This window comes from Lathyrus oleraceus, chromosome 4, assembly GCF_024323335.1.
Source record: "Lathyrus oleraceus cultivar Zhongwan6 chromosome 4, CAAS_Psat_ZW6_1.0, whole genome shotgun sequence".
In the NCBI taxonomy this organism is placed as follows: domain Eukaryota; kingdom Viridiplantae; phylum Streptophyta; class Magnoliopsida; order Fabales; family Fabaceae; genus Lathyrus; species Lathyrus oleraceus.
The window spans coordinates 467,090,370-467,102,277 of NC_066582.1; positions in this window are offsets into that span (position 1 = coordinate 467,090,370).

An 11,908-nucleotide genomic window follows, 5' to 3' on the forward strand; every position below is an offset into this window, starting at 1 on the left:
GTATAATGATAGGTGCAAATTTGAGGTGCTACAGCTGCCCCTATTCAATCATCTGGGAACCCGAACGGATGATAGCAGTGGCTGTCAGACTTTCAGGGTAAACAGGGATTGAATACAAAAGAACCGTAGAAATTTGCACCGACTGGATATAATACAGGAATGCCTGTCAGGATCGGCAAAGAAACAGTCTTGAAAGAACAGTCCGTCTGGAACGGAAAAGAAATCGGCCTGAACACCGAAACAGAAAACGTCGACCTGGATACCAAAATAAATGGCAACACAGGGATAACCAATGCCTGAGCGTCGTAAGTACATCGACCTGATCGTCGGAAACTTCTTCGGTCTGAACACCGGAAAACACATAAGTACATCGACCTGATCGTCGGAAACTTCTTCGGTCTGAACACCGGAAAAACATAAGTACATCGACCTGATCGTCGGAAACTTCTTCGGTCTGAACACCGGAAAAACATAAGTACATCGACCTGATCGTCGGAAACTTCTTCGGTCTGAAAACCGGAAAATTGGCCTGAGTGCCATGAGTACATCGACCTGATCGTCGGAAACTCCTTCGGTCTGAATACCGGAAAAAACATAAGTACATCGACCTGATCGTCGGAAACTTCTTCGGTCTGAACACCGGAAAAACATAAGTACATCGACCTGATCGTCGGAAACTTCTTCGGTCTGAACACCGGAAAATTGGCCTGAGTGCCATGAGTACATCGACCTGATCGTCGGAAACTCCTTCGGTCTGAATACCAGAAAACACATGAGACATATTATCTATAGCCGTCAAAACGTAGATAATAAACTCGCATGGAAGATTATCCATAACCGGGTTGTAGGTTGTTAAATGAATAATCGACCGAAAAGAAAGGCATCCGGGTACCAAACTAGGTATGCAAAAGATGACCAATCAAAAGAGGATAAAGTTGCTAACTCGGAGCAAATATCCAAAAAGAAGGTGAAGACCCAATGGGGACAATACTGCTTGATCAAGGCAAGTATCCAAAGGGGACAAGACCATTAATACCACAAAGAGGGGATTACATCTACCGGTTTGTAGGCAGAAATCCACGGAAAAGTAACCAGTCATCATCGGGATGAGCACAAAGGGTTAACTCCAACAAGGGGAGAACGTGGGATTTTACAACTACCAGCTAGTGGGTATAAAACCACAAAGATAGGACTTACAGCTACCGGTTTGTAGGTAGAGGCCAACAATTCCGCTGAGGATAAGATGAATGAGTGCCGGTTAGTGAGCGACTATTCATTTATGCCCCAAGGAAGCACAAGAGACAGCCAACAGGAAGCCAATTTAGGATCGATCCAAAAAGGCAGACTGAAACAAGACTCATCCTAATGAGGAAAGAACTCAATAGGGAAAACCCATCCCATGTAGGGAGAGAACGGAAGCAACCGTCATCCACGAGGATGTATCTCAGTGGGGAAATGGTAGGAAAGGATAGACACTTTCTGCTTAAGGGGTAGACTCTATATGGAGAGATCAGACACGCCCATATTTGCTAGGAGGATCTACTGGAGAGATTTGTATTACCAAATAGCAGGAGGTAACAATCTACAGATACCCGGCAACAGCTGCAACATGAGTATCCAAATGCTATGATTATGCATGTATGCATTATGCATGATGAATGTATGATGAATGTTGACAAACAGACATGCTCAACACGCAGGTCCGGGAATCAATCGTCCGGAGAGAAAACCAAAGTCACCAGAGAGCAAAGAAAATCCACTGGGGACTGGGATATCAGGGAACACTTATCTTGCACGGGAGGAAGGCCACCAGAGGCTTCCGGAGGGATCGTCGGTCACAACCGGAGAACAGAGTTCAACATACAGGCGTATGCGCCACAACCACTCGTGATGAAAATCTGAGATACCGAGAAGCAACCAGATCTCTGATGAGAATAGATAGGCATTGAGAAAGCTCATCATGCCAACAACTCCGCTGGGGATCCATCTGAGGACATGATGGAGTACTGGGATGTCAATTCACCGAATACTGAATCTTCAAAGAAAAACACCCACGTTGGGGGAGAGAGGAAGACTACTCTGTTGGAGAGAGGAAAGTTGAAGTCTTCAGTAAACATTCTGCTAGGGGAGCTGCCCCACAATTATGTCCGAAACAGCAAATTTGCTGGGGATGCCCCATGGTAGGGCTCAAACAGCACTCTACTGGGGATGCCCCACAATAGAGCTAACAGGGACTTGGAGGAAGAATGTTGTACTGCCGGGAACGTGAAGATGAACAACTTCCAACAACATTGCATCGGGCAACTTCCCTGAGGAGAGACCATACGAGGTTCTGCAGGACAAAGATACAGTCATGCTCGAGATACGAACAATTGTCTTACCTGTTGGTAATCATACCACCCCCGGGAGAGCACTGTGGGTCTCCTAAGTATCCTTCCATCATTGTGAACGTTCACTTTGTTTAAGAACAATAATTTTTGAAAAAATTTGTTTATTCTGAAAACAATGATACTTTATCATTTAAAACATGCAAAACATTTGTTGAGTTGAAACAAATAAGAGTGCAAATAATTGGATAAAATCTCAAATTAATGTGATGGAATGGTAGTCTGCAAAGGGCGAGACTCCATAGATCTGTACAAGTTTGAAATTGGTGATATATATTGGAAAGGGCTACATTGAACATAATGACCTTTCCTCTACCATTCTGAATTTTCGATGTATTCAAAGCTTCAGTCGACGACGGATCGAGAATCCCTGACGGATGACAGATGTACAGCACAGTCTTGTCAAGATGCAGTTACTTGCCAAATCCCTAATTTTTGCCTAGATTGCCCCAGTGTGAGGTGATCAATCTAGCGGGATGCAAATTCTTTTTTCAATGTCTCTAACTTTTGCCTGGATCGCCCTTTCGGGTTTTCAATCCACCGAGACGCTCCTTTTTGCCTAAGTCGCCCTTTGGGGTGTTCGACTTAGCGAGCTTTTGATTTTTTTTGTTTTTGGCGCAGTATTTCTTGACTGCATCAGAATTCACAGGACGAGTGAACTTCTTCATCCATTGATGTAAGTGTTAAAGCACTGCCTGAAGAGGCTCTCTTGAAAACGTATGGACTTTCATAGCTTGGGGGTTCACTTGCCCCTGGAATCGGGCACGAAAGACAAGACTTTCTTGAGCACAAGGTCCCTCGGAACACACGAGGCTTGACCTTCTTGTTGAATGCTTTTTCACTCTCTGCTGATATGACTGGCCATGACACATGGCAGTTGATCTCTTCTTTTCGATCGAATTCAGCATCAGCCAACTTGGGACTTTGAGGGTGCTATTTTTTTTGTTTCTTTCTTTCTTTTTCTTTCTTTTGATTTTGATTTCTTTTGATTTGGTTTTGCACCCTCTCTTTTCTCTCTTTTTTTTCTTCTTTTTGATAATGCCCCAGTTGGCTGTTCTGCTGATTCTCGAGATGCAGCTGAGTGTGATCTTCTTTTCTTGCTCAAGAAGTCGGGAAATCTCGTCAGGAATCCCTTCAACATCATCTTCGTCCGCTTCGAATACAGGGAATTCAAAATTGGGAGATGACGTCCGATCATTATGTTCAATGGGTTCGAGAAACAACCTGCATAATGATTTAGAGATGAAAAGCTTTTTGAAAAACAAACAAGACAATCGTTATGCAGATGAAAAGATTGCTTTTATTCTTGTTTTTAAAGGTTTTTTGTGATCACCAATTTCATGCAAAAAGCGAAAAGGGAAAACAAATGGAAAAACAAATGTTTTAACATGAATTTATTTGAATGAAAATATCATTGCACGAAATGTTGCCAACAATGTCATCACTTCTCCTTTTGGCATGGGAGAAGGGTTTTTAAGCAAAGTGATTATTACAAAGACTTATGAACAACTGTAGGAAAGCCCACAGTGACCCAATTGTGATAGATCCCACTGGGGATGACAACTGTCAGTATCCTTTGCATCAGCAGCTTCTGGTTTCTGAACAACTCTTCTGAAGAAAAAGTCGGCGCCAGCCCGGGACTTGTTATCTTCAAGCTTGATTAGCATTGGGACCTAAGTCCTCCAAGATCAGAATACCTGACCTCACAAGGTCTTGAACCTTCATCTTCAGCTGGAAACAACTGTCCACATCATGACCAGGAGCACCTGAGTGATACACACAATGCTGTTCAGGCCTATACCACCACCGAGGGTTGACGGGTATGGGCGGCGGGTCTCTGGGAGTGATCAAGTTCCGCTCTATCAGAGTGGGATACAGTTCGGCGTAGGACATGGGGATTGGGTCAAAAATGATCTTCTTCCTCTCATTACTTGTACCAGCTTGATTGTCAATGGGAGGCTGGTAAGCCTGCTGCTGAGGATGACGTTGTAGACGCTGGTGCTGCTGAGTTGATCTTCTCGGCTGCTGTTGAGTTTGAGTTGCTGGAATAGTCACAGCAGCAACTTGCCGAGATTGTCCTTTATTTACACTCCTTCGACGGTGCACAGCATTTGTTTCATTCTCTCCCCTTTTGGGTGCCCCAGAGTATAGCTTCTTAGAATTGGAAGAGTTCGAAGAGCCAGGATCTTGTATCCTCCCTGCTTTGATAAGGCTTTCGGTTCTTTCCCCACAGACAACAACATCTGAAAAGCTACTGAACGGGCAACTTCCCAAGCGGTCCATGAACACACCTTGCAAGGTTCCAATGAACATGTCAGTCAGCTCTCTCTCCAGCATAGGAGGTTGCACTCTGGCGGCTAGCTCACGCCATCTCTGAGCATACTCTTTGAAACTCTCCTTGTCTTTCTGATACAAGCTCTGTAACTGAGTTCGGCTCGGCGCCATGTCCATATTATGCTTGTATTGCCTTAGGAAGGCCTCACCCAAATCTTTCCAGCTTCTGACTGATTCTCGCTTCTGATCCATGTACCAGTCCAAAGATGCCCCAGATAGACTATCTTGGAAAAAGTACATCCACATCTTTTCATCGTCAGTGTAAGCAGAGATCTTCCTGAAGTAAGCCTGCACATGGGTGCGAGGACAGGAGGTGCCATTGTACTTGTCGAATGAGGGTGCCTTGAACTTGTAGGGGATCTTCAACCCTTCCACCAGACCCATGTCGGTCACATCAAACCCAAGGGAGTTCTGACATTCCATGGCTCGGACTTTCTCAGCGAGAGCATCCACTTTTCTGTCCCTCTCTTCGGTTTTCACAACATCATAGTCCTCACTGAGGAGAGTAAACGTGTCCTCTTGTTGGTTGACAAACGGAGCTGGATGACGAATCGGAGCCCGGGTAGCTCTGACATTGACCTCTGCAGCAAGAGGCTGTCCATTGATTCTTATTCCTCTCAACTCTTCCCCGACGGCATAGTCGTTAGTGGGAGCAGCAACATTGATAGTCTCATGAGCGGGTGCAGCAACAGGCGAAGCACGGTTGGATGTTGGAATCACAACTTCCTGTCTCTGGGCTAAGGCACGCAGCTCCTCTTGCCCCTGAACGACCCCTTGCATCATCGTTATGAACTGGGCCATGTTTGCCCTCATCTCGGCCAGCTCTATCTGAACCTGATCCATACCTCTCTGCTTGATTGAGCCTGGTTGAATACCGGTGTGGCCTCTGATCGGCTATCCTATTTGGCAAAGGAACCGGAGTGAGAAGGCAGCACAAGAACACCTGTTATGCAAATGATGCATGAAGTGTTTATGCATATGCTTGTTTTTATATCAAAGGGACCCAAGGGTTTTATTTGCAAACTTTGAAATATTTAAGCATTTTGATCATATATGAGAATATCTCATCAGATATATCAGGTGAAAAAAATTTCCCGGTTTTTTCATATTTTGAAAATTTTTGCAAATAAACTCCTTTGAGTTCCTTGAAAATTTTCTTTTTTTCTTTTGATGATATGGATGCAGATGAATGCATGAATGCATGAATGCGACAAACACACTCAAGGAGCAAGCAAAGCACGCCAAACAAAGGTCGTGGGAAAGCTCATTGTATCCCTAATATCAATCATCCATTTTGGTGGATTTAGGTTTTCACCTTATCGACACCCAAGTTCCACTGATATTAACGGTACATGAACCGGCTCTAACATCCTTAATATCAATCAGCCGCTTTGGTGGATTTTAGGTTTTACCCCTGATCCGGGATCCATTGATATTAACGATGTTTAAACGACTCAACCACGAATCATGGGTTTGTTGAGAGTCACGAGCATGGAGTCTCGGTTAAGAACCACCCAAAGGGAGTGTACTAGGGTTTAAACCTGCCAGACATGTTCTATCAGAGGTTCCCATAATCATCGTTCCATCTTTCGAATATTATCGGAGGAACGAATACTCGTATTCCAAGAATATTCTCAAGAGAAACTCTTATGAGTGTAGTGTCGCGTAACAATCGCATCAGAACTGACATCTGAACGACCTCCGCACTACGGTCCTAATAATAGGCCAAGATGGGTTTGGTAAACTAAGGTCCTTGGCTTCTGCAGCGCATGATTGAAAGAATAATGCCTAACCACAAATAACTTGTGTGACATTATTAGTTCAACATGACCTCCACCAAGTGAATGGACTCGCAAGTCAACTGGCTAAGGAATACTCCACACCAGTCAACAAGACTATGCCATTCTCCTATCCTAGAGTGCACTCGAGTTCGGGTATAGAACTCATCTCACAAAGGAAAACAGACAACCAGCCAGGCAGAACGAATAATGAATATGAAGGCAAACATTAATGCACACAATCAATGCAATCAATAAATGAAACAAACAAATAATGAAAGCAATAAAATACACACAGCAATAAAGCAACCAAAACCCTAATCCTAGAGAGCGCTAGGAGAGACTCGCTCAGGGAAGATGGACCAGCATAGGTCAACTTCTCGGCATCCCCAGCAGAGTCGCCAGCTGTCGCATCGCGCGAAAAACCGGCGGGAAAAGAAAGAAACAACAGAGCCGCCACCGTGCGTTATTTATCCCAAAAGAGGGAAAGGAAACGCTCGAAGTAAACCTGGGAAAAGAACGTGGTCTCGCGACCAAAGAGGATGGGTTCGGGAGTCGGTTATGCGAAGGGAAGGTGTTAGGCACCCTACGCATCCGTAGTACTCTACGGGATCCACGCACAAAAGGAAGGAAAATGGTTGCTATAACACTGCTTAAACTCACACACACTGGCTGAAAGAGACAAAAGAGACTGACTGAGACTGACTCGGCAGGATATCGTATCCTGGGCCTACTTAGTCTATCAGACATAGACATCAGAGTCGAAGTAGTTCGGACTGGGAAAACGACACATGCTCGCTAAGGTATCGCACCTTATGCATACGTATCTTCTCGGACGAGAGAAGAATCAGAGCATTCGTAGCTCGGCTGACACGCACACAAACAAACAAAACACAGGCAAACGTGGAGCCCGACTGCCAATCACTGGACTTATGTCAGCATCCGAACCTAAACAAACACAACAGATAGATAGGGAGTCGGGGACTCAGCCTATAACTGTCAAACACACACAAACAGACAGACAGCAAATGCTAAGGAGTCACGGACTCGAGCCTAGCAAAGGTCAAACAACACACACAAAAGAAAAGAAAAGGCGCCCGGAGAGATCAGCTCAATCTCCTGCCTACATACTTCATCTGGTATGAAGATCAGGGCGATGTAGTTCCCTTACGCAGGGACAAAGGATCTAGCCTAACCAGATAACAGAGGGAGACACAACACTAGGGAGACTACGACTCGAGCCTAGATGTTGTCATGCAAAGTCAACCCTAAGTTAAGGTTTCTAGCTAAATGGCACAAGGGCCAACCTATCCTAGACAAGACTTGCACAGGAAGCAAGGGTCTCGATTGCAACGAGGGCAAGAGAAAGGGGAGGTCTCAATCGCAACGAGGGCGAGAGAAAAGATCGCAACGAGGGCGAAAGCAAACAAGGATTAGTTGTTAGTTGTTAGTCAAAACTCGGCAAGACATCGCGTCTCGTGCCTACGTATCTCACCTGATCGTGAGAATCAGAGTTGCCGTAGTTCGGCAGGAGGGACAAAGGACTCGATTGCAACTAGGGCAAGAGCAAGGGAAAGTCTCGATCGCAACGAGGGCGAGAGAAAGGAAAGATCTCAATCACACAGGGGTGAGAGAAAAGAGTTAGTGTTAGTCAAACTCGACAAGAAATCGCATCTCGTGCCTACGTATCTCACCTGAACGTGAGAATCAGAGTTGCCGTAGTTCGGCTGAACAGTTCTAAACGTGGCTCACACAAGGGTTAAGCCACACAGACTTGACTTGCACAGGAAGCAAGTCAAGCACAACCTACCTTGCACAAGGGCAAGTCTAAGCTAAACCTAAAGAGGCAAAGCAAACAGGCAATCACAAAAAGCACACTCTATATGCATACAAGAGGCTCACACAAGGGTTAGGCACTAGGGCCAACTGGAATAGGGTAAGTGTTGCTCTTAACCTTGCCATTGAGGGGCTAAGGTGAAGCAGATGAAAGGATAAAGTGAGGATGAGACCTCACAGCTCTTATCCCTGGCCAGGGAGAGCTAATAGACAAATGAGCATGGGTCCAGAAAGTGGGAACCCTTCTATACTCGAGGACTCTGACACTGTACACTTTGTACAAGATCTTGGGTTTGTATCCCAATGCGTCAACACACAGCAGTGTGAGCAGAGGGATGACACAACAAGAGTAGTGGGGGATAGATTGCATATCCCTACCTTCCACCAATTGCCTTACTTGAAGGACTTTTCCTGCTTGGGACAATTTTAAACATACACAAGCATGGCCTCTTAAGGAGGACTTCAGACAGTTTGCCCGGTCAAATAACAGACCGGGTCTCCAGACTACATGAAGTAAAAGAGATTATACCTCAAGCAAGTTGCTAAAAAGCAAAGCAAAGCAAGTTCAAAGAACTTAAGCAACTAAAGTACCTGAAAAAGTCAAACCAATTAGTAAACAGCTCAACAGTCAAAATCAAAAGGAAATGAACCAATAGTCAACCACAGAGGGACCAATGTGCAAAGCACAAAGACTCAAGTTACATGAGTCAACCTACAAAACAAGGGTTAGCACATGATAAACAATTCAACTCAATCAAATTTGAATGATCTTTGAGGCATTGGTGCTTAACCTGAAACAATAGCTCAATTGTAAGCTTAAAAGACCACTAGGACTAGCCTAGGGTCAAAGGTGAAAGAAAAAAGTCAAACAGCAAAGGAAAGTCAACCAAAACCAAAGTCAAACATTTGAGAAGCTATCACAATTGGTTTCAAACTTATATCATGCATCATTGTCATTTTATGAACATTTGAAGTCAAAGTAAGGCAAAGGAAAGCATACAAAAGTCAACAGAATGACTTGCATCAAAAGTCAACCTAAACAATCTCAAAAATCATCAAATAAATCACACTCAATCCTAACATCTAACATGGTAGACATGTAAAATTTCATGGCATTTGGATGAGAGGAAGGCAGTCAATTAAAATCAAGAAGTCAAACCAAATTTAAGCATGCACAATGAAGGTCAACAAATATGGGTCAACTTCAAAAAATCATATCAAATTGAAAACAGATGAGAAATGAATGAGATTAACACCAATGCAAAGCTTAAGATGTCTAGTTATCACATATGAAATTTCATGATCATATGATAAGGTATGAGAATTTCCCAAAGGATTTGGCAACATGTAGCACAAAAAGTCAACAATTGACTAGGCAGGGAAGAAAAATCTCAAATAAATGGAAAATTGCACAATTAAATCCAGGAAAAATCACACATGAACTAGACATGTAAGGGAGGGATCATGCAAAAAATGGGGTCATTTGGATGCAAGGAAGCATGTCAACAAAATTAGAGAAAATGCATGATCATGGTATGACACCAAATATAACACATAACTTCAGAAAATCATAACTCTCAATCCACACATGATAAATGCACAAACTTTATATGGAAATGAAGGTGAACATGTCTAGTTTCATCACAAAAAATTTCAAGGGCAATGGATATGTCATGACAATTTCACAAAAGAAATGGTAAGATGTATCATCTATGCATACATGTTGGGAAAATAATTACCAATAAAAAACCAGCCAGCCAAAAAATAATTAAAAATCATGATCAAATATTAGACATCTTCATGGACATGATGCAAAAAATGGCATGATTTTTGGAATTAAATTGAGAGAGAAATGAATTTGTGAAATTGAGTGAATAATTGGAATGAGCATGATCACATAACATGTACTAGTGGTCAACCTTTGGTCAACAGCGACATATTTGTAAATAACCTTCATTTAATCAAAACGCACAGCATCATGAAGGACACGCGAAATGTTATTATTGGCCAATATGGGACTGTACAGTAAATGACCATACGCAACACGTGAAACTGGGATTCCTGGGAATTTTTAGGGTTTGGAACAGTAGTGGGGTTTATGCAACAGTACCCGTGTTCACCAGCAACATTCAAAAATCGACCACAAAAAATTCAAACAGAAACAGAAATTGAGTACACCAATCTCATCAGCATTCAACATACATTAATAATCCAAGCATTGTTTTCCTTAAAACCCAATAACCATCATGAATCGAAGACAAATACATTCATACAGCAGTTTTCAAATCAAGAAATCTCTCAGCATACTCAACCATTTTATGTGTTCTAAAGTTCAAAATGCTCAGCATGTAAAGATCTATTAAACCTATATCATGGATTAGAGAATGAAGAGAGTTGAAATCTTACTTGGCTGTGAAGAAAATCGAGGAACAGTGCTTGTTTGGATGGTACAGCTTGAAATAGTTGCTCTCACAGCTTCCAAATGTTGGATTCTTGAAGTTATTTGGCTCGGAAAGGCTTGGAAATGTCCAAATTGATTTTCACCATTGTTGTAGCTCCATGTAGCAGCAGCACGAAACGAAGTTACAGCAAAGAAACAGGGCTCCAAATAAGCTCAATATTGTTGGTAGATGATGGAAATGCCAAGCCAACTCGAGCTCCTTTGGAAAATTTGGCCAGAAATTGCAAGATGTCAAAAATGGAAAATGAGAGAAAATGAGTTCTTCTGATGTTTGCAGCTGCTAGCTAGGGTTGAGAACTGTCAGAAAATCACTTTATATATGCTGTTTAAACCATGCTAATCAAATGCTAATCCAAGTTAACTTAAATGGGACCATTTGCAATTTGCTAACTTGGAAAATATGGAGGTGGAGGTGTGTGTTTCTGGTCGAAAATGGGCCTTGGATCAATTGCAAATAACATGTATACTTGCTGTTTTTGGTCTGTTCATGAAGTGTTTAACTTGTTTTGCTTAAATGAACAAAAATGCATCATTTTCCACTTGTGAGCCAAAGGTAAATGGGGGGTGGTATGACAGCAAGCAACTTGAATTTTGGGCTTGGAACATGTCTCAAATAACATACCAAACCTTTCCCAATTGGCCAAATGGTGTGAAAAGCTATAAATCAAAAAGTCAAACTTGAGTCAAACTTGAATTTTAAATGAAAAAGGTCAAAAAATGCCATTTTGATTGGCAAGGTTTTGGTTCATGATGTTTACATTTTTGGAAAGAGGAGGAAAAATATGGTTTGTAGGAAAAAACCCCACCAATTTTGGCCTTATGGTTTGAGAGATATGGCCCTTTGAAGTTCACAAATTTTTGAAATTGAATTGATCATATCTTGACAACCATGCATGGGATTTAAGAGTTCTTGGACTTTTTGAAAATGGGAGAACAAGATCTTCAACTTTCATGTTGGGCAAAAATCCATTTGGAGCTTGTATCATGATGCAAGTTGAGGATCAAGAAGTTTCTATTTTTGGCAATTAAAATTACAGGTCCAATTTCTATTTTGGGAAGTTTTCTGATTGGCTTCAAATTCTTCCATGATGTTGATTGCCATGACATATGAG